The sequence below is a fragment of the Rhinolophus sinicus genome, chromosome 5, assembly GCF_057876585.1.
Source record: "Rhinolophus sinicus isolate RSI-liver-muscle chromosome 5, RSI-T2T, whole genome shotgun sequence".
NCBI classification, from domain to species: Eukaryota; Metazoa; Chordata; class Mammalia; order Chiroptera; family Rhinolophidae; genus Rhinolophus; species Rhinolophus sinicus.
The window spans coordinates 70,057,437-70,081,244 of record NC_142505.1 but is presented as its reverse complement, the minus strand read 5'-3'; the positions used below and the strand labels follow the sequence as shown (position 1 = coordinate 70,081,244).

The 23,808-nt window shown below is 46.6% G+C and overlaps 1 protein-coding gene across 10 annotated transcripts in view; it reads left to right on the top strand.

Annotated features, from left to right (window-relative positions):
- Positions 1-551: 551 nt before the first annotated feature.
- Positions 552-23,808, top strand: part of RASGEF1C (RasGEF domain family member 1C) — an 86,591-nt gene continuing 63,334 nt past the window's right edge. For 5 of the 10 annotated variants that reach the window (XR_012489750.2, XR_012489749.2, XR_012489748.2 and 2 more), the window contains exon 1: positions 557-709. The gene's annotated coding sequence lies outside the window, so the exon portion shown is untranslated. Of the gene's footprint in view, positions 710-15,892; positions 15,991-23,808 lie in introns of all 10 variants that reach the window. The other 5 variants (XM_074313347.2, XM_074313348.2, XM_074313349.2 and 2 more) reach the window with 3 other exon arrangements.

Sequence of the window (23,808 nt, the reverse complement as noted above, 5' to 3'; positions counted from 1 at the left end):
CAGTGTCTTCAGAGAGGTGACCCACCCTCCCTGCAGTCCAGCTCCTGGGCCTGCCCTCTCTCCCTCCCCCACGGAGGGCACTGGGTAGTGGGGGTCGAGTGCAGTTTCCCCGACCCCTTGATGCCTGCCTTGTGCCCACAGGACTCAGGGACACAGACAAATCACAGTTCAGTGACCATGGCAGAAGGAGAACCCAGAGGAGCGGCCAGAGCCCAGCCTTGAGGAAAGGGGGTGACCCGGGTATTAGGATACCAGGGGTTTGCCAGGAAAGAGAATCGGTGGGGGTCAGTTCGGTTGCAGAGTAGGGCAGGAGCCGCGCTCAGGGGGCAGCATGTGATGCTCTTTGTGGGTTGTGGCAGCGGGGGTGGGAGGCGAGCGGCAGCCAAGGGCCCTGAACGCAGGGCGCTTGACCTTGACCCTGAGTCCTGGAGCAGAGAAAAGGCGGGTGGGCAGGGCCGCCCTGCTTTGAGAGGCCGCAGAAGCGGCGCTGGAAAGGGAGCCGCAGCCCCACCCCAGCCGCGCTCCCCAGTGCGGCCGTCAGGGGGCGCTGCACCGCGCTGCTCCAAGCCCGGCCGCCAGCGCCGGGCTGGCTGCGCCCTGGAGCCGCGGGCGGCGGGCGGCGGGCGGCGGCGGCCCCAGGTCCGCTCGCAGCGGGCACAGTGGGCGCTGCCCATGGGCCGGGCCCGGGATCCGGGCGCGCCGGGAGCCGGTGAGTGGGGGCGCTGCCGGGCGCGACGCGGGCGCTGCGGGCCGGGGTGGGGCGGCAGCGGCGGGCGCGGAGCCGGAAGGTTGGGACGCGGAGGTGCGGGGCGGCGAGCCGGTAGGGAAGGACTGCGGGTGGCCGGGCCTCTGTGCGAGGACGCGCGGCCTGACTCGGGGCACAGGTGCTCGCGTGGTGACAGGGCGCGTGGTCGACCGGCCGGCAGGAAGAGGCTGCGGGGCGCGGAGCGTGCCCGGAGGGGCGCGGGTACGGGCGCCGGGTGATGGCGGGCAGGGAACCGGTGGAGGGTCCCCCGACCGCCGCGGGGAGACCGGCTCTGCGCGCCCCCGCGGCTCCACTGGGCGCGAGGAGCCGGCTTCTTCAGGCACTCGGGTGGCAGGAAAAGCCAGCCTGTACCCAAGGCCTGCACCGCGCGCTAGACCTCAGTTTCTTGGTCTCTGAAATGGGACCAGCATGGTGGGTCCTTGTGAAGAAGGGGAAGAGCCATGTCCGTGCGGGAAGAGGATGCTGTTGTCTCTGAAGCTGGGATGAGATTGAGAAAAGGACCGATACTGCCATCAGAGAGCGTGGGGGATAAGGGGTCAGCTCGGGATTCTGGGTGTGTCCCCCACTCAGTGACAGTGGGCAGTGTCAGGGGACTGTAGTCCACTCCTGTTTGTGGTCAGGTGAGGAAAGGGAGGTCTGGAGGAGATGCTTCCGACCCTGTCCCATACTCAGCATGGGGGCAGTGTGGAAAGAACAGACATGGCAGCTTGGGGTGGTGGAGGGGCTCACCCTAACCCCCTTCCTCCTGCCTCCTGGCAGTGGTGAGGCAAGTGTTCTGCTGAGCTTCAAGAGCCAGAGATGCACTTTGGGAAGATTTACCTGCCCGGCAGGTGCTGTGCCCTCTCTCACAGTTGAAGTTAACTAAGGCTTAGAGAGGTGACAGGACTTGTTCAAGGTCTCAGGACCAAAGCTGAGGTTTCAACAGTGGTAGTAGGACTGGCTCCAAAATCCATACTCCAGCCACTGTGCCAGGTAACCAGTAGAGGCCTGCAGCTGTCCACTCACTTACCCAGATATTCACTGGGCTCCTACTGTGTGTGCTCTGCTCCTGGCTCCAGTAAATGCTTACAAGCAGATGTGGGAGAGGGAAGCTGAGCAAGTGATCAGAAGAAAAACCGAGGTCATGGCAGAGGATAAGTGCCAGGAAGAAAATAAAACAGAGTAATTGGGGTGGAGAGAGACTGGGGTGGGGGCAGAGCCTTAGCCTGCTCAGGGAAGGTGCCCTTTATCAGTGACCACTGGCTAGGATGTGAATGGAAGGCCCACTGTAAAGGCCTGAGGGAACAGCAGGTATGTGGCCCCTAAGGCAGACACAGGTGGTGGGTGGGAAGAGCTGCAGCAGAGCTAGTGAGGGGAGCTATGGGGTTTGGATTTTCCTCTAGTGCAGTGGAAGTCTGCGGAGGATTTAGAGTTTGAGAATTGAAAGGAAGGAGAGGGTTAGGGGTTAAGGGGTTGGCAGGAGAGGGAGCAGGGAGGAGACTGCTGGAGTTGGTCAGGGATTTTCCAGAAGGAGTCAACATGCTGCCCCATATGGGACCCACCCCATGGGGCTGCAGGCACAAGGATGCCTCCTCCATCCTGGCAGGTCCTGGAGGGCGATGAGGGTGGGCTGCAGCCCTGCCCATCTCCCTGTGTCCTCCCAGGGGCGTCAGCAGCCCTCTCCACCCCACCGTGTGCAGAGTTTGCAGAGATAAGACTGGATGCTGAGTGTTTGGGCTGGTCTCTGCATCCTTTTCACATATTCCCATAAATCTTTTAGCATTGTTCCAGCTCTCACTTATGCTTTGACCCAGACCTAGGGTCAGCCGTTCCTACAAGAAGCCGTGGTGCCTTTCAGTGGGGGGTGGGTTTGAGAAGCCAGGATCTGGGCATTAGATTTGCTCATTGCTACCTTGGCGACATTGCCTCCAGGCCTTCTCAGTAGACTGAGCCCAGAAAACTTTTTTTTCTTTTACTAAAATTTAATATCTCCATCTCCTTTCTCCCATAGTAAAAACCTGGTTCCCCAAAACATCAACATACTTAATCATTTGCTTAGTCCTAGAATGCACCCAAAATAATTTATGAATCACTACATCCAAATCACTACCAACCAAACATACTAGGTCAAGTTCAGGATTTCTTTGGGTGTGTAGTCAGCACTGTGTGAACATGTTACCAGTTAATATTCCAGTTTAATACTCCATCTGTTTGTTTGCACACATTTCAGTTATTTTCTTTTAGTTTTTATGATAATTTCACTTTTTGAAAAAAGTCCCTGTCTCTTCCTCCTTATTCCCACAGTGTGAGTAACCATTTGAAATCTGGTTGATCTGTCCTGGGTTTCTTTGCAAAACAAGCCATTTATGCACTATCACAAAAGTTAGCATATACATCTCCTTTGCACCTTGCTTAAAAATATCCCCTTGCCAGTTCCTAGAGACTTTCCTCGTTCTTTTTACAGCCACTGTATGGCCATACCATACTTATTCACCTGTGTCCTATGGGTGGACATTTGGCTTCTCCCTGGCTTTCGTTATTAAAAATAATGGACTGATGGGTAACCTTGCACATAGGTTGCTTGTATTTGTGGAGGTGTATCTTTAAGTCTTGGAAGTAGGAGTAAATCTGCACTTATTTTGTTGGCTACTCCCAAATCCCCCTCTCCCAGTAACGTATGACACTGTCTGTTTCCCCCTCGACCTCACTGATCTGAGGGCCAGAAAAGAGTATTTAAATGCATTTTAATTTACATTTCTATTTTATGAGTGAAATTGGACGTTTTTTCATATGTTTATGAGTCATTTGATTTATCTTTTTCTGTGCATTGCCTGTCCATATATTTTGCCCATTTCCTATTGGATTTTTGGTGTTTTTTTCCCTCTTGGATTTAAAAGTTTATTTAAAATACATATTAGAGAGATTATTAGTGTTTTATCTTTGTTATATTGCAAATATTTCTCCCAGTTTCTTTTTCCTTTTTTTTACTTTGTGTGTGGTGGATAGTGGGTTTTGCCATTTAAAGCTTTCCACTTTTATGTCATTGATTTAATCACTCTTGTATTGCATGTATATTTTGAATCCTAGTTAGAAAGGCTTCCTCATACTTAATTGTAATGAATTTATCCATTTTTAAAAAAACATTTGTTTGGTTTTATACTTAGTTTATGGATCCAATTTAACCTTTTTCCAACTGTCTAACCCTCTATCCCAACATGATCGATTTAAGAGGCCATCTCTTCTTCATTGATCTGAAATGCACCCGTATCATTCACTAAACATCCAAAGGCAGTTAGACCTGTTTCTGGACTTTCTAGTCTGTCTCACAGCCCTGTCTCTTCTCATGGTGGGAATTACGGAAGTGTGTGTGTGTGTGTGTGTGTGTATCTGTGTGTGTTCAGGGGTTTCCTAACTAAGCCAGCATGTTGCTGGTGTCTTTTGTGTGGATCGTGTTAAATGTATAGACGACTTCAGGACAGTTGACATTGGTGTGAAGTTCAGTCATCTTATTCAAAAACCAGGAATATCTTTCTGTGTGTTCAAAACTACTTAGTCTTTTATTTGTTCAAGACTACTTTCAAGAGCATTTTGAAGTTTTCCTCACATTTCTGGTTTAAGTTTATTCATGAATATTTTACCTTGTTTGTTACTATTATAAATGTTTGTTCTTCCATTATATCTTGTAACAAGTTATTGTTTCTGTGTATGTTATTATATCTATCCATCGCACTAAATTTATTCTGTTGTTAGCTTTATCAACAAAGTTGCTTGCTGGTGCTTCTAGTTAGTTCAGTTATTCTGTCATCTGCAAATTGAAGTAGTTTTACTTCTTCTTCACTGATTGTTACGCATCTAATTACTTTCTCTGATCTAATTAAATTGGCTGAATACCTCCAATTCAATATTAAGTACTGGATATTATCGACATCCTTACCTTGTTCCTCACTTTAGTAAAATGGCCTCTAGTACTTCTCCCATGAAGAAAGATGCTTTATCTCTCCATCCATTTAGTCAGTGGTTTCTTAAAATCAGGAATGGGTGTTGGCCTTTGTTGAAGATATGGAGATAATTCTGTGATATTTCTCCTTATGCTGTTAGCAAGATGAATCATACGGTACTAATGGATTTCCTAATATCAGGTCCAGGAGGAGAGTGAGGCAAACAGTAGGACACAAAATTTGTTAATGTGAATATTAAGCCATCCTTGCATTCCTGAAATAGAATACCACTTGGGCATGATATACTATGTTTTAATATGGTTGTATTAGCTATTGATTTCTATGTAACAAGTGACCATATACTTAGTGGCTTAAAACAACACACATGTATTACCTCATAGTTTCTGTGGATCCAAAGTCCGGGCACAGCTTAGCTGGGTTCCTGCTGGTGTTGGCCAGGACCAGGCCCTCATCTAGAGGCTCAGCTAGAAATGGATTTTCTTTTCCATTCATGTGGTTGTGGGCAACATTCAATTCTTTGCAGTTTCAGGACTGAGAGCTGAAGTGTTTTACTGGTGGTTGGCTGGAGTCTGTCCTCAGCTTCTGGAGGCCGCAGCAGTTCCTAGGGACCACTGCCGTTCCTTGCCGCGTTGCTTCCCCAGCATGGCCTCTGTCTCCATCAGGCCAGCAGAGAGTCTCTAGAGTAAATCTGCTAGCAAGACAGTCTCATATAACAGAATCTCAGAAGTGACATCCCATCACTTTTGCCATATTCTGTGGGTTAGAGGAAAGTCAAAGGTCCATCTTCACTCAAGGGCATGAGCACGAGGGACAGGGATCCCGGGCTCTCCGTCATCTGTCCCCCACAGCGGTGCTGGATTAACATCTCGCAGCGCGTGCTTTATCTCAGCGCTCATCAGTTTGGCTAAAGCATTTAAGAGTAAGTTGACGGAATCACGCCCTCCCCCTAAATGTGCCTATATCTCCTTAGAAGGAGGACAATCTCCTACAAAACCTCCATCGCGATGTCACATGCAAGAAACAACATTAACACAAGATTGTGTTCTCATATACAGTCCATCTGCAACTTTCAGCAGTTGCCCCAGTCATGTCCCTTTTGGCCTTACTTTTACAGCCAGTATCCACTCAGTGATCCAGCATCATGCTTGTTTGTCGGGTCTTATAGACTTTTCATCTACAACAGTCCCTCCACATTTTTTGTTCATTGTTCCTGACATTGTTTTAAAGGCTGTACATCAACTTTCTCCCATAATATGGATATGTTGGACTCTTCCCTCAAAACCGAATTCAGGCTAAGAGTTTTGGGTTGAAGCTGTTTTAAAATTATAGATTGGGATATGCCTCTAGGAAGAGAAGTCTACCCACCTTTCACCTGTTCATCCCATGCCCTCCTGCAGACCAGGGCGTCTGCCAGCAGCGGTGGGGTAGCAGGTGTTGTGAGGGGGCGTGGCTGGGGCTAAAGGCTTTACCTGGTGTCTCGCGGTACCCCTGGACTCAGTTTTCCTTACCACCCTCCAGGCATCCTTCCCAATCCCCTTCCTGTCACTGTCACTGTGCCTCCCAGGGGTGCTTCCTACTCCCGCAGCCTCTGGGCCTGGTCCTGTGAGCGTGGCTCTGTCCCGGGAGTTCCCTCTTTCAGCACAGATGCCCACCATGCCTGTTCACACAGGTCCCAAGGACTGCTCAGTGAAGCGGAAGTAGCAGCAGCCGAGGTGGGGTTTGAACCCACTGCCTCCTCACCGAGTGACTGCTCTTCCTCCCAGGGTCACTCTGACCTTCAGATATCAGGTGGGGCCCCTAATGCATGTGCGGCAGAGTCGGTGTCCACTCTGTGTTCATTTCTTTCCCATCTCCCAGACCCAACACACCTTCCTCGCTCTCAGTAATGATCATTGAGAGGGGGCCTGACCTCCCTCTGCCAGGCAGCGCTCCCTGGGGCCAGGCCTACAGATGGAAGCCCTCTCATGCATGTTGTCCATCTCCATGCTTTCCTTAGGGCCTTACTACCCAGGGCTCCGTCACCAAGGGTGCCCCAAACGACCAAGCCACATAAACTCAGCCAGGAAGTCTTAGGGACTAATCTGGGAAAGGTCCAGGAATTTGGCAGGGCACCTGCATTTTATTCTTTTTGAATAAAGCTGACACAGGCTCGAGTGTTGCCAGTTAAAGGCCCTTCCCTCCTGCTCCAGAGGCCATTCTAACTGGCGGATTCCTGCTTTCCATACAAGGGATCTCGCCAAGTATCAGAAGGACCAGTCTCTGAGAATCAGCTAAATATTGCCCCTCCAGAATAAATATTTACTTGATTCACTTGGTCAGTAAATTGTTCATTTGTTCTTAAATCCAGACAGCATTCAAAAGCGCCAGTGTTTGGCTACATAGTAAAATGACCACTTCTCTCCTCAGTGGTTGAAGCACCAGCACTGTGTACCTGTGGCCTCAGGCAGTTCTCACAGCAACTTCCACCTACTTCACAGATGAGAAAACAGAGGCTCAGGGACGGAAGGGAACTTCAAAGGGTCACCAGCCAGGGTGGGCCTGGCGTTCACATGGGCGCTGCTGTTTATGGTCTGAGATGTTTACAGTCGGGGCTATCTTTAAGCGGCATGGCCTGCCCTTTTTCTGTCTTTATGGGGACTGTCCCCTCTCTGCTCGGCCACCCATCTGTCCATCCATCTGAGTGCTTACTATCTCTCATTCTATCAGGCAGGGTGTGCCAAGTTGTTTATCAACATCATCTCATGAGAATAGAGGAGAAAAAAACACCACAGCCTTTGAAAAAATAGAGAAAAAACGCTTTGAAAATATTAACAAAACTGATAAGTTCCTAGCAAGACTGACCAAAAGAAAACATAAATTGCCACTATCCTACAGATAGTAAAAGAAGAACAAGGGGTTTATATGAAGACCTTTGTACCCAATACATTTGATAAAAGAGACAAATGCCTTGAAAGACATAACTTACCAAAACTGACAAGAAGAAATAGAAAATCTGAACAATACAATTTTCTGTTAAAGAAATTTAATTTATAGTTAAAAACCTTCCCTGAAAGGAAACATCCCGCTCAGGTGGCTTCCCTAGTGAGTTCTATGAAATATTTAAGGAAGAAATACCATTGCATACCCACTCAATGAGCAAAAATTAATACGTGTTGCAATAAGAAATGCTGGAGAGGCTGTGGGTCAACGAAACCCTTCTATCTAATCACGCTGGGAATTATGTAGTCAAGTTGCCTACTTGGTGTGTCCTCTGAGAAGGGACAGCTCCATCCCTGATGTTAAGAGAACGGGGTGTGCATGTGCGTGTGTGTGCGCTCCCAGAGTCCTGCCCTCAGTGGCAACAACTGGAACCAACTTAAGTTCCATTTGCAGGAAACCGGAAAAAGAAATTGTGGAACATTCACATAATGGACAGTCAGACAGTAGACTCTTAGAAACATGTTAAGTGGGAAAAAATCAAGTCACAGAGTGCTGTGTACAGAATGCCACCATGTTTGTAAAACTTAAAAGCAAACTAACTATACAGTACATTGTTTAGGAATACATATTTCTGAGATAAAATATTTTTTAATGAAGTTTTTTTTAATTCCAGATAGTGGGAATGATGGAAGTGGGGTGGGTAGGGAGGATGGTGGGTAGGCGGATGAAATGGAGGGATTGGTGACATTCCACTGTCTGATTGGGTGGAGGGCTTTACGACTTGCATATATGTTACGGGTCATCTTTTTATGTAGCAAATATTATGTAACAAAATCATGTTTGATAAAGGAGTTCCCATATTTTCTTCCCATATTCCTCCTGTTGGTTTGTACTCTGGGGACACACTTCCCACTTTGGAGACCACTAAGTTCATCACACGAGGTGGTCACCAGGGCACCTCTCTGCAGTAGGCCCTGGTGAGGGGCCCAGGGTGCCCTGAGCTCACACCTACGTGAGGACGGCTGCAGTCAGGATCAAGGGAAACTCTGGGAAGAAGGCCATGCCCCAGCTGCTCTGGAAGGTCAAACAGGAGTCAGGCAAAGTGTCGGTGGTTGGGAAGAGGGAGGGAGGAGCCTGGGTCCAGGACCCCACATGAGAGACTTGACAGCTCAGTGCCCGCCCTCTGCGTCTTGGCCGTGAGCAGCTCAAGAACGGGCACTGGGCCACTCTCACCACCATCCTGCACACAGGCTGGGAGTGTGGTGTGGGATGCACAGGAGGGCTGTGGTCCGTCCTAACCAGCCTATTCCCGGGCTCCCTCCCAACCCTCAGCAGACCCGAAACACAAGAAACACAGGCAGAGGAGAAGGGGGAGGCTCTGAGGTGCAAGGGAGGGTCACCCTGCGCACTCGGACACCCAGACCCCACCTGGGCAGGTGAATTGGGGGAGTGGCTGTCTCTGACCCTCAGAGAAGGTTAACCACACTTTAGAACCCCTGACGGGAGCTGCTATCCACTTAAAGACGTATTCCTGTGAAAGTGGTTGGACCCTCCAGTCCTGTGTTTAAGGGCAGTACCCATCAATCACCTGGAAGACACCCGTGTCCTGAGCACACTGAGGGCTTTCCCCAGCTCAGCGGTTCTGACAACTGGCCTGTTCTGACAATCCCCTTACGAATAAAACATTGCACACTCAGTGGTTTGTGTGACCGAGTACAGGCGGTAGGGGGATTATGGAAGGGTTAGAGAGGCTGAGATGGCAGAGTGTGTGACAGCTGCTCCTGGGACATGAATTGCAGTGGCCTGCGGTTTGAAACAGATGTTTCTGCATGAACGCAGCCAAATTGTATTAGCACTTTGGATGATGAAAGGGACTTTAAGTGTCTGCATGTTGCAGTTCTGAAATGTTGTCGGGGAAAATGTCCTTCTATTTTGCAGACAGCCAGTGTAAGCAGGAACAAATTAAGTTATTGTGCCGTAACCAGCGTCATGAGCAGAGTCTCTGACAGGTGCACACTGCATGTAATAAGCGTGATCGGCACTGTTGCCACTCACTTTAATGAGGAAACCCCATGTCCCTTCCTGATGCTGCAATCTTTGTCCCTGGCTCAGATAGGGGTCAGGGGACAACCCTGTGATCCTGCACTTGGAAAGCAGGGAGGGCAGCCCAAGGTTATATGGCACCAGACCAGGTGGTACTTCTGAGGAGAAAGTCACACTTTCCCTCTTTTTCCCTTAAACTTTCCTTATAGAAAATTTCAAAAACATAAACATATAAAGAACAGGGTGTAGATGAACCACCATCTCCCAGCTCCACGGCTATCAACTCACAGCCCGTCTTCCTTTATCTATATTCCCACCCTGTTAGGTTCTTAAAGCAAATCAAAGACCGGCCATCATTTCCCCTGTCATGACTCTGAGATGCAGCTCTGAACTCATAGGGATCAGATTGGCATGAGCTCCATGCCACTGAACACCTAGTGAAATTAATAATTTCCCAATGTCGTCTAATAGCCCGTCCATAACCAATCAGATGCCCTGATGCTTCAAAAATATTTTTTTACACTTGATTTGTTCAAATAGGATCTAAGCAAGTTCTACATGTTGCATCATTGCATTTGATTTTTATAATGCTTAAGTCTTTGATTCTATATAATAGTCCTTCATATATATATATATATATATTTGTATTTATATGTAATTATTTTGGGGGGTCTTCATTCCATTCATTTGTTAGAGAAATGGGGACATTTGCCCTGTAGAGTGTGCCATGTTCTGAATTTGGCTGTTTGTCTCCTTCTAGAGTGATTGAACTTGTTTGTCTGTCCCTCACATGTCCCCTAGCTGGCTAATTCGAGCTAGTGGAAATATCATGGGTCCCTGTAATTTGAAGTTTTCTTGTAGCCAAATTTAAAAAGGTGAAATTAAGATGAATAATATATTTTATTTTATTTATTTAATACACCCACAACACTATCATTCCAACCTATAATCAATATAAAAGTTACTAGTGATATATTTTATACTCCTTTTTCACACTATCTTCAAAATCAAATGTGCATTTTGGGCTTATGTTAAATTTTCATCATAAATAATTTACCTGTATTTAAATTTCATAAAAATTACAGTTGAAAAGTTGAAAAACAAATATTTGTTCAATAACTATTAAATATCAGGTTTTATAAACTTTTTTGTTTAAATACCTGTATAATTAACATGCAGTAAACACTCAGGACATATGTAAATACTTGTGAAACTATCACCACAATTGAAATAATAAATATATCCATCTAGCACTTTCACTCAGCGTAATTATTTTAAAGTACAAGGTGTGATCAAAACATACGGTAAATGTTTAAATAAAAAAAATTTTATCACAGTAAAAGACACATTATCATTAATCCCCCTCAAAATACTCCCCCTCGCTTTGAACACCCTTATCCCATCATTCTTGCCACTTTCTGAAGCAGTTCTGGAAGTGCTCTTTCATAAGTGTCTTTAGTTGTGCCTGTCATGGCTGCCTGGATGTCCTGAATCATTTTGACTTTGCGAAAGAGCCAGAAGTTGCATGGTGCCAGATCTGGTGAATAAGGTGGATGAGGACACACTGTAATGTTTTTATTTGACAGAAATTGCTATACCAGAAGCCATGTGTGACACGAGGCCTTTCCGTTGTGATCACAAAATACGGTGAATGCTGCTGCCGAGTGCCATCCAATGAAAGGCAGGGATCTTCAACACAGGAAGCGGTGCGTTAAACCGTAGTAACAGGGTGTGACAAGTTTCAACTTGTTTGATGCAGTCAGTCAGGTGTGAGCTACTGTTGAGAGAAGGAAGGTGTGTTTTAGAATGTGTTGTAAATCATCCTCCATCATGACAACGCTCCGTGTCACACACTTCTAGTATATGGCAATTTCTGTTAAATAAAAACATTACAGTGTGTCCTCATCCACTTTATTCACTGGATCTGGCACCGTGTGACTCCTGGCTCTTCCCCAAAGTCAAAATGATTCAGAGCATTGAGGCAGCCATGACAGTTCAACTAAAGACACTCACAAAAGGAGACTTCCAGAACTACTTCAGAAAGTGGTAAGAACGATGAGATAAGTGTGTTCAAAGCGAGGGGGAGTCTTTTGAGGGGGATTAATGATAATGTGCCTTTTACTGTAATAAATTTTTTATTTTATTTAAGCATTCACCGTATTGTTTGATCACACCTCATATATCTGTGTTATGTATATCAATAGCTTCTTCCTCTCATTGCCGAGCAGGAGTCCCATTGTGTGGACGTACACAGTTGTTTGTGTGGAAGGTAGCATTCTAAGATGTTCCCTGAGATCCCCCCTGCTGCGTGTGGACATACACTGAATAATCCCCTTCCCTTTAGTGTGATAGGGAGGGATCTCTGAATATGACAAGATTTTTAGATTATTAGGTTACATTATATGGCAGAAGGGGTTTTGCAGATGCAATTAAGGTCGCTGGTCAGTTGACTTTGAGTTCATGAAAACTGATTTTTCTGGGTGGGCCTGACCAAATCAGGCAAATGCTGAAGGAAGGACTAGGTCCTTTCTGAAGTCAGATAGATTTGAAGCCTGAGAGAGATTCTCCTGCTGGCCTTGAAGAAGCAAACCGCCATGATGTGGACAAGGTGGGTGGCCTCAGAGCCAGGGCCTCTGTCCTACCACATGCAGAGCTGTTGCACATTTATCTCGAACTTAGCCTTAAGTATTTTGTTTTTTTATATATTGTAAATAGTATTTTTTAAATTTTAATTTCCAATATTTTGTTACTAGTATATAGAAATGCAATTGACATTTGTATACCGATCTTGTATCCTGCAACCTTGCCTAACCCACTGACTAGTTACAGTGCTCTTATTACAGGTTTTGTAGAATTTTCAACATAGATGATCACATCATTTGCAAATAAAGGCAGTTTCATTTCTTCCTTTTAAACCCTGATTTCTTTTCTTTTCTTTCTTTCTTTTTTTTTTTTTTTAAGGAGGGAGCAGCTCACAGTGACCCATGTGGGGATCAAACCGGCAACCTTGGTGTTATTAGCACTGTGCTCCAACCAACTGAGCTAACCGTCCACCCCTGGATTTCTTTTATTTGTTTATCTTGCCTTATTGCACTAGCTAGAACCTCCAGTACAGTCTGGAATACAAGCAATGACAGTGGACAACCGTCCCTTTTCCTGATCTTAGGGGGAAAACATTCCGTTTTTCATCAACTATGGTTTCTCATAGATGCCCTTTATCAGGTTGCGGAACTTCCCTTCTATTCCTAGTTGGCTCAGAGTTTTTATCAGTAATGAATTTTGGATTACCGATAAATGCTTTTTGGCATTTATGAGATGATCTTTTTTAGTCTGTTAATATGGCAAATTACCAAGGTTGTGTAACCATCACCTCTATCTAGTCCCAAAACATTTTCCTCAACCCAATATAAAACTCCATACTCATTAAGTAGTTGCTCTCCCCCCAACCTCTAGCAACCACCAATCTGTGGTTATAGTTGGTAACTTCAGCTCTAGGAATGTTTCATATAGAGGTGACCTTTCATGTCTGGCTTCTTTCACTTAATGTCTTTGAGATTTATCAATGTTGTGGCATGCACCAGTATTTCATTCCTTTTTATGGCTGAATAATATTCCATTGTATCTATATACCACAATTATTTATTCATTCATCTGTTGATAAACATTTAGGTTGTTTCCACCTTTTGGCTATTGTGAATAATGCTGTTATGAATATGTGTGTACAGGTATGTGTTTGAGTACCTGTTTTCAGTTCTCTAGGGTATACAACTGGGAGTGGACATGCTGGGTCATATGATCATTCCATGATTAATTTATTGAGGACCGCCAAACTGTTTTCCACAGAGGCTGCACCATTTTACATTCCCACTAGCAATGAACAAGTGTTCCAATTTCTCCACATCCTCATCAACACATTACTTTCCATTTTGTTGATTGTAGCCATCCTAGGTGTGAAGTGGTGTCTATCTCATTGTCATTTGATTTACATTTTCCTAATGACTAATGATGCTGAGCATCTTTTCCTGTGCTTTTTGGTCATTTGTATATCTTCTTTGGAGAAATGTATATTCAAGTCCTAGGCCCGTTTTTAAAAATTGGGTTGTCTTTTGTTGTTGTTGAGTTGTAGTTTGTTTTATATTCAAGATACTAGTCCTATATCAGATACATGATTTGAAAATATTTTCTCTCATTCTATAGTTTGTCTTTTCACATTCATTATATTGACCTTTGATACAAACAAGTTTTTTAATTTTGGTAAAGTTCAATTTATCCATTTTTTTTTTCTTATGTTGCTCACACTTTTGGTATCTTATGTAGGAATCCATTGCCAAATCCTATGTCATGAAACTTCCTCCTATGTTTTCTTCTGAGAATTTTATAGCTTTAGCTCTTATATATAGGTTGCTATCCATTTTGAGTTAATTTTTCTATGTGGCGTGAGGTAAGGGTCCACCTTCATTCTTTTGTTTGAGGGTATCCAGTTGTCCTAGCACCATTTGTTGAAGAGACTGTTCCCCCCCTCCCCCCCACTGAATGATCTTGGCACCCTTTAAAAAAATCAACTGGCAATAGATGAGTTTATTTCTGGACTGGTCATTCTATATGACAGTACCACACTCTTTTGATTATTGTGGCTTTGTACTAAGTGTTGAAATCAGGACATGTGAGTCCTCCAACTTCGTTCTTCTTTTTCAAGGTTGTTTTGGTTATTCAGGGCCCCTTGCAATTCCATATGAATTTTAGTATTTTTGCAAAAAAGGCCATTAGAATTTTGGTAGAAACTGCATTGAATCTGTAGATCACTTTGAGTAGTATTGCCATCTTTACAATATTAAGTTTTCTCATCCATGAACATGGATGTCTTTCCATTTATTTAGATTTGCTTTGATTTCTTTTTAATAATAGTTTATAGTTTCAGTGTGCAAGTCTTTCACCTTGGTTAAATTTATTCCTAGATATTGTCTCCTTTTGGATGCTATTGTAAATGGTATTGTTTTCTTAATTTCTTTTTCAGAGTGTTAATTGCTAGTATATAGAACAAATGATTTTTGTGTGTTGATCTTGTACTCTGAAACTTTGCTGAATTTCTTTATTAGTTCTAGTAGGTTTGTGTGTGTGTGTGTGTGTGTGTTCTTTGGGATTTTATGATCATGTCCCTGTGAATAGAGATAGTTTTACTATTGGCTTTTAATTTGGTGTCTTTTATTTCTTTTTCTTGCCTAATTATTCTGTCTAGAATTGGAGTACAGTGTTAAATAGCAGCAGTGAAAGCAGGCATCCTTGTCTTATTCCTGATGGGAAGGTTTTTAACTACAATTTCAATTTCTTGATAGATATAGGGCTATTCAATAAGTTATCTATTTCTTTTTTCATGAAATTTGATAGTTCTTATCTTTCAAGAAATTTTTCTATAACATCTGAATTGTCAATTGATTGTCATAAGTTGTCCCTGATATTTTCTTATCTTTTGATATATTTATCTTTAGATATCTTTAGAACTTGTAGTAATGTCACCTCTCTAGTTTGTGATATTGTTAATTTGTATATTATCTTCTTTTTTCCTGATTAGTCTGACTAGAAGGTTATTCAATTTTTTATCTTCTCAGAGAACCAGCTTTTAGTTTCATTGTTTTCTGTTGTATACCTCATTGATTTCTACCCTGACTATTATCATTTGCTTTCTTATTATTACTTTAGGTTTCATTTGCCCTTTTTCTAGTTTCTTAAGGTAGAAGCTGAAGTCATTGATGTGAGTAATGATTTGACATCTCTCTTCTTCTAAAATAGGCATTTACTGCTATAAAATTTCTTCTAATTACCACTTTAACTGCATCCTACATATTTTGATATGTTGTGTTTTATTTTTTATTCAGAAAATTTTTAATTTCTCTGTTACTTTTTCTTTCACCCATAAATTATTTAGAAATGTGTTATTTAGTTTCCAAATTTTTGGGGATTTTCCACGTATCTTTGTTAATGATATCTAATACCTTTGTAGTCAAAGAACATACTTTCTATGACTTGAATCCTTTTAAATTTACTGAGACTTGTTTTATGGCCCAGAATATAGTCTATCTTGTTAATTATGCATTTGAAATGAATGTATGCTTTGCTGTTGTTGTGTGAACGTTTATATAAGCATCAATCAGGTTAATTTGCTTGGTAACGTTTCTCAAGTGTTCGATATTCTTCCTGATTTTCTGTCTACTTGTTCTGTCTATTATAGGACAAAAGGGTGTGTTAAAATCTCAACCATGAGTTGTGGATTTGCTTCTTGCAGTTCTATCAATGTTTGCTTCATATATTTTGAAGCTCAGTAATTAGGTGAGTACCTGTTTAGGATGGTCAAGTCCTCTTGATAAATTGACCCCTTTGTCATGATGAAATGGCCCTCTTTACCTATGGACTATTCTTTGTTCTGAAATCTATTCCGTCTGATTAATAATGTAGACATGCCAGCTTTCTTTCCTTTCTCTTCCTTTTGCTGTTAACCTATTTGTGTCTTCATATTTAAAGAGGGATTCTTGTAGACAGCATCTCTGTGGTTCTTGCTTTCTTATCCAATCTGAAAATCTCTGCCTTTTAACTGGATTTTTTTAGACTATTTACACTTAATGTGATTATTGGTATTATTGGATTTAAATCAACCATCCTACTATTTACTATTTATTTGTTTCACATGCTTTTTGGTCCTTTTATCTTCTTTTTCTGATTTCTTTTGGATTACTGTATATTTTTTATGGTCCCATTTTATCCCCTTTGTTGACTTATTAGTTATATCCCTTGTTATGTTACTTTAGTGCTTGATTTGGGTGTCATAATATACATTGTATTACTTTTCTGTTGCTGCCTAAAACATTAAAACAATCTTGGCAGCATAAGACAACACACATTTATTTTTTTAAACTTTCCATGAGTCAGGTTCCAGGGACAGCTTCGGTCCTCTCCTCAGAGTCTCACAAGGCTGAGGCTGCTATTTCAGCTGAGGCTTAGGGTCCCCTTCCAAGCTCAAGTAGATGATGGCAGAACTCATAGTAGCTTACTTCTTCAAGGATATCCGGAGAGCCTCTGATGCCAGGCTCTGACCTCTAGACCTTCCTTTAAAGAGCATGCCTGATTAAGTCAGGCTCATGCAGGATAATCTTGACTCACGCAAACTCAATTAAGGGCCTTAACTAAATTAGCAAAACTCTCCTTCACCTATAACATAATCTAATACGGGTGACATCCCTCACCTGCATGGCTCCCACCCACCCTCAGGGAACAGGGATTATAGAAGGCGTGTACACCAGGGGTGGGGAATCAGGGAGTCTGGCTTGGAGTTCTTCCCACCACAACATCCTTCACTTAGCACAGCCTACCTTCAAGAGCTGCCATACACTTCATGTACAGTGTGAGGACCTTCTGCCAGGTGCTTCCGTTCTCCCTCTCAGCCTCTCTGCTTATATCAGTTTCCTAAGGCTGCATAACAAAGTACCCCAAACTGGGATGGCTTATAACAACAGACATGCGTTCTCTCACAGAGTGGAAGTCCCAAATCAAAGTGTTCGCAGGGCCATGCTTCCTCTGAAACCACCAGGGAAATCCTTCTCTGCCTCCTCCCAGCTTCTGGTAGTTTGCCAGAAATCTTTGATGTCCCTGGGCTTGCAGCTCGGATCTCTACCTTCATGGTCACATAGTATTCTCCCTGTGTGTCTATGTCTTCAAATGGCCATCTTCTTATAAAGATGCCAGTCATATTGGATTAGGGGCCCACCCAACTCTAGCATGACCTCATCTTAACTGATGACATTGGCAGTGACCCTGTTTCCAAGTAATGCCATATTCTGAGATTCTGGGGGTATCATATTCAACGTATCTTTTTGGAGGGACCAAATCCAACCCATAACAATGCTGTTGTTATCATATATTTTTCCCACATGTTCACACACCCACACTACATTATTTTTACTTTGAACAGTTGATTATGTTTTAAAGACATTTAAATAGAAAGAAAAAAGTGTTTCTTTTTACCCGTGTAGTTACCATGTTCGTGATTCCTTCGTGTAGATCTGGGGTGGGACTGAGGCTGAGCAGGCCTGGTGCATCCCCGGGCAGCTGCCTTCTGACCACCAGTGACAGACAGGAGGGCCAGAGCAGCTGCTGGGTGTGCAACCCACCGCGACCACGTGGGCCCCTCTTCATCCTCTCTCTCCTGCATTTGGTGCATGTTCCCTTCTGGGTGCTGCAGTCTCAGGCTTTGTTTCAATAGTGATGGTTTTCTACATGGTGAGCCCTCTCTGTTTTTCTTTCCAGTGGAAATTAAGGGTTAGTGAATGGTAAGGGCCCTGTACAGGTGTGTTTGCTTTGGGAGAACTCACCTAGCTGCACACGTTACATGTGTGTGCATTTCAGGATGTTTGTTATACTTCAGTAAAAAGTTAAATAAACAAACGAAACAAACAAGCAGCACTAACTAAGGCTGAAAGAGAGGCTGAGGGCCCCAGGGGCCCTGCTTGTGCAAGGGGCCTCACCCCTTGGGCAGGTGCCAAACCTGGGCTGTCCCCACCTGTGGCCAGCCTGGGGCAGGGGCCCAGCTCCCTGAGTCTATAGGCAGGGACCTAGAATTCAGGAACAGTGACTTCTGTGAAAGGACTCTGGAAATTGTAAATTTATGTGCACATGCCAGTCTGAAACCCCAAAATCGCAGTTTGTCTTCTGACTACTTGGAATCTTAAAGCTCATCTCAAAGAGCCGTGATGGTGGCAGTGGCTTTAGAGAAGAGGCAGCCTTGCAGCTGTTATGTGTCTGAGGCAGCGCCTGGCCTCCCTGTACACCAGCCTTTGCTTTGACAAATGACTTGGAATCTCCCATCCCTGCTCTTTGTCAAAGTCCAATGCGCCCCTCATGCTTGCCCATGTTACTACCTCCACAGACTAGTAAGTGGCTGGAGAAACAGGAGACTGTGTCCGTGCCTTTTACTGGAATTGGCTGGCTTCCCCAGAGCGGCAGACGGTGCAGCTCCAGTGGCTGCCTCCTCCTGGCGCCTGCCTGCAACCCGGCCTGCCCACCTCGCCAGCGGCGCCTCACTCCACCTCCTTCTCCTGTCTGCGCTCTCCTTGTCTTTCCTTTCTTTTTTCCCCCAAATGAAAACCAAGGTGCTTGCCTGTAAAAGTAATACACACTCACTGAAGGAAAAAAAGTCAGAAATGAAGAAAAGGGTAGAGGAGAGACTAAAACCATTCACCAGTTCATTAAATGAGAGGTAATCTGTCTTGTCACTGAATGTACCCAGACCTTTTCTCTGGGTGCATGGAGGTGTTTGTTTGTTTGTTTGTTTGTTTGTTTTGCTAAGATCCGTTGGTACTAAGAGCAGCCTGAATAATAACTGGCTTTCCTCACTCCATAGCTGGCAGGCATTCTGCTCAGAATCTCTTGTGCCCCTCTGAAGGCTGCGTGCAGAGCCATTGAAAAAGTGGGGCCATACTTTGCTGAACCAGCACCTGTTGCTGGGCCCCCTCCTGGGCTCAGCGTGGGAGCCTCTGTTCCCTCCACAGGTGCTATGGATGGTTGCACGCTTCCTGGGGAGGGTCCTCGGAGTGATTGCTAAGGTCAAAGGAGTTGGTCCAGACTGGCATCTGCCTGCATGCCATCCCCTGGGGAGGGTCCTCAGAGCCCTGGGGCATCCCCTGCAGGGTCCTGTGCCTCATGCTCCTCCTCCCCTCTCTGTGCCCTTGGCCCACTAATCAGCCCTTCCCTCCAGCACTGTCCCAATCTGGGCTTTCCAGGTCCCCTCCCCAGCTTCCTTCTACTGCTCCCGCCTCCCAACCACCTTCCCACCTCTTCTCCCTGCAGTTTTCCTCATCTTGGTCAAGTCACCCAGGTGGTCATGCAAACCCAAGGAGCTGACTGCCCTTCCCATCAGTGATGCCCCTGCTATCCAAACATCAGCATGGCCTGTGGGCGTTACCTTCCCAATCTGCCCAGATTATAGCCGCTTCTCTCCACCCCCCTGACTCCAGCTTGTCCCACACCCATAACTCTCCCTCCACCCATCCTTCTCCCAGAAGTCAGAGACCTTCCAGGGACATCCCATGTCGCCCTTGGCCCAGGTTCTGCTTCTTCTCTCTCCCATGCCCCACAGAGAGTGTCCTTGTCATCCGGCTCCAACCACAGCAGCCTTGCTCCTCTTGGCTTGCTTCTATCTCCTGGCCTTGGCTCTTGCTGTCCCCCAACACACACCCTACCCCCACCCCCAGGATGTCCTTCCTTTCATGGAGTTTCAGACCAGATATCACCTCCACATGTCACGTGGGAGCTGGGGTCACTAAGGCCCATTTTACAGATGAGAATGTGAGAGGGAAAGTGAGCTTCCAAGAGTCTCACTACCAAGGACCAAGCCCACATCCACCCTCTGGTCAGCCTGCTCTTCCCACAGCCCACAGCCGATTCAGCATAGCTCCTGCCTGCTGATGATGGTGTAACATGCCCATCTCGAGAGCCTGGGGTGTTCGAATTCTTTCTGTGGTACATGCAGACACTCAATTCAATCAGACTTAAGCATCTAAGAATAAAAAGCCCAGGTGGACTTCAGGCATGGCTAGATCTAGGACATGGTCTCAGTCTCTGCCTCTTGGCTCTGCTTTCTCCATGTGGGCTCCTTTCAGAAGAAGACCCCCAGCAGCTTCACACTTACTTAACCTTTCCATTAACTGAGTAGAAAGACAGTCTGCGCCTCGACCATTTAAATAAATATCCCAGGAATTGAGTCTGGTGGCCCACCCACGTGACACGCCTACCCATGAATATACCCCAAAGTCTGGGGAATGGACTACACTGAGAGGCCTGAGCTGACTTACATGCCCATCCCAAACCAAGGTAGGCCAAGGCAGTTCCTGCCCCAAAGGGCCACTAGGGCCACATGCCTTCCTACCACAGGCAAGAGAGGGAGGAGAAAATGGGTTCTGTTGCCATAAGGACGGGAACAGCTGCTGGGGAAGCAGAAGCCACAGAGGCCTGTGGCCTTGGGCCACAGCAGGAAGCAACCCTGGGTCCCGCTGTCACAGCAGCCCGGCTCGCTCCGTCCACATGTGCTACAGCCTGGCCACATCACACACCCGTGTGAGGGCCTACATGGGGCTGCTGAAGCTGTGATGGTGCTAAAAATGGAGCCTGTGAGCAGCCTGCTTCCTGGGGGTGCTGCTGGATGAGCAGAGCGTAAGTATGAAGGCGGCCAAGAGCAGGAAAGGATGGGGCTGCTGAGCCAGAGGTCTGATATGCAGATGGCCCAAAGACACCCCGCCCAGGATGTTTGTGGAAATAGCCACAGTCGTTCTGCAGCCCTTAGGCCAGCCTCCCCGCTGCCCCTCTCCCAACCTCTACTTCTTACTTGAGTGTCTCACCTCCACACCCTGGTTTCCCACATGCTGGCAAAGTTGCCATTGCTGGAAGCCCCTCCTGTGGTAGCCCCCTCCTCCAAGAGGACAAGTTGACCAAGGTTGGGGCAGGAGGAGACAGCTACTATCGCCAGAGCAGTGGTGTTTTCATAGCATCAGTGTGGCCGAATCTTTTGAAAGAAAAGTGTTAGCCCCAGAAAGCCAGGCCCCCGTCACCCACACAGCAGGCCATGTGTGCCAGCAGTGAGTCTCCCTGCCATACCCTGGCAGGGCCGGGAGTGTGACAGTTGACACCTGGGACCTGTGCAGAGCCTAGAAGTGTCCTGATGACGGGATTGACAGCGCTCAGGCTGAGCCTTTGGGAGATTAAAGCAGGCACTCAATGGCTGTGTCACCCACTGTCCTCTGGGCCCTCCGTCTGCCACAGCCTGCAGGAAAGGGAGGGCTGGGGGGGGGGAACTTGTGGCCTGCATGGACTCTGCCTCAAGTTCCACCTGCCACTTGAGAGTGGGGCCAGCCAAGGCCCAGGGACAGGGACGCAGCTTCCTTGGGTCTTGGGCATGTCAAGGAAACAGCTTGGTCCACCTAAGAGATCCCAAGGCAGGAGGTACTGAAGTCCACTTCACACAGCAGCCGTATGTACTGGGGGTGGGGTGGGGAGAACAATGCTGCCTCTTCAGGCTGGCTGAGGACTGCATGCAAGAACACGTGTGTTCACTCTTCAGTCGTTGTATGTTGATGTGTTTATTTTAATGGATTCTAAGAAGCATGTGGCCAGCACATTAGGCCCATGAGTTCATGGGTATTATTGGTAAAGACAATGCTAATTTTAAAATGTAGATTGATATGAGGCACATGACAAGTGAATAGCTGCGCAGAGAGTAATCAGGCCTGGAAATATCCTGCAAGAGACCCTGAAGTGCCTTGTTCAAAAACGCTGAAATAAAGGGTTTCATGTCCTGAAGATCCTGAGCCTGAGGCCAGGCTCTTGGAGGGACCCAGGGGGCTTCTCAGGGCAAGAGCTGCCCAGGACAGGTGTGCCCAAGGAGGCTGCCCAGGACAGGTGTGCCCCACCCAAGTCACCCTGCTGGTACCTGGCGTGCAGGTGTACCCAGCTCTGCGAAGGCTTCTCCCAGTAGGTGTCCTCACGCTGACACACGTGGCCCAGGGCCCAGAATGGGAGAGGTAGGGTGAACTGGTTCTGAGTCCCACACCACTCAGTGGCCTGGCTCTCCCAGCCCCCTGTGCTGCAGCGGCGAGTCACTCAACCGCAGTTGCCTCGTGTGGAACAGAACGGGCGCAACCACGTGATGGACGTCAGGGATGGAGTGAGTGGGTCCAGGTGACGGCAGCCCGGCTAGCCTGCGGCACAGCCAGCCATGACTCTGGGCTCCTGATGTCATGACAGCTTCTACTGCTTCTGCCATCCCCACTGCCAGCTAGAAGGGCTGGTTAATCCAGGAGGAAATGCCGGCTGCCCCCTTTTCTCCAGGCCACTGCTATGCTTTCTTAATGCTCATGTGTTCACTTTCAAGGACACGTGTGATAGCCAGGCTTGGACTGTGTTTGTTTGGTGCAGCGGCTGCCCCTTCCTCCCCTCCCCTGGTGTGAGACATGCACTCTTTCCACTTCATTAGGAAGCTCTGGGGGAAGGGACTTCCCCGCGGGCTCCCCAGTGTTTGATGGGGTGGGTCTGTGGGTCCCCAAACCCAGGATTCCTCTGGGTGGAGCATCTGGGCAGGCTGACCAGGAGCTAGAGTAAGGCCAGGCACCCGCATTTTCTAGGAGAACTTTCAGCACCGGCCAGCCTTCCCCGATGCTGAGGGTGGGGATAGATGTCCAGGGCCTTCTGCTAGGGGGAGCTCCCAGCCTCAGAGGCAAGGGCTTGCTGGGCTCTGCAACGGTGGCCAAGTGGCCTCTTTACACAGGACTCGGGTTCTAACACTGTCACCTCTTTGACGGTCTTTCAGGCAGTTGGCCCTGGACAGCGGGGCAGCCTTTAGGACCTATGGTGTCAGTCGCCTGGGCCTTTCCCCACACACGCTGCCTGGGGTCTCTGCGTGGAGACCCTCTCACATCAGAATGAGTCCCTGCTGTGGGCCTACCTCCAACCCATTTTCAGAAGACAATAAAAGCCCAATATCAGTTCGTGTCTCTAGAAGGGGTGAGTAAGGGCCTCCTGTCCCCCCACGCTCCAGCTAGGTGATCTAGCCCAGCCCCTCTCTCCGAGCTTAGTTTCCCTTTCTATGAAATGCAGATAACGACAAAATTGCTTCTTAGCAAGTCTCCAGGAAACCAGACTCACAGTCCGTGTTTGTGCACACAACATCCAGGCATTGGCTGGGGATGACAGCCCCACTGTCCCAAAGGCTGCAGCCCAGGACAGCACTGAACCCGGAATTCCGAGTGGAGCCCCCGGGGGTGCAGACACGCACACGAACACATCTGCCCAGCCTTTCTGACAAGGGCCTTTTCTCTGTCTGCTGGATGTTTCTGAGCGGAGCCAGAGAAAAACAGTGTGTTTCTTTGTTTTATTATAACACTGATGACTTCATCGTCCTTGTTCTTCCCAGAAAAGATGATGACGAATTTGTTGACGTTCAGCTGTGAGAGCCTCCTCTTTTAGCAAGAATGAGAAGTATTTAAAAGCAGCTTCTGCTCTGAGAGTTATTTTCAGATAAGTGGCCCTGCTCGGTGTCACTCAGGCCCCACTCGGGCTCGCAGCCATTCTGCAGTCCCTGCCGTCCGTGGGGAGGGAAGACTGGGG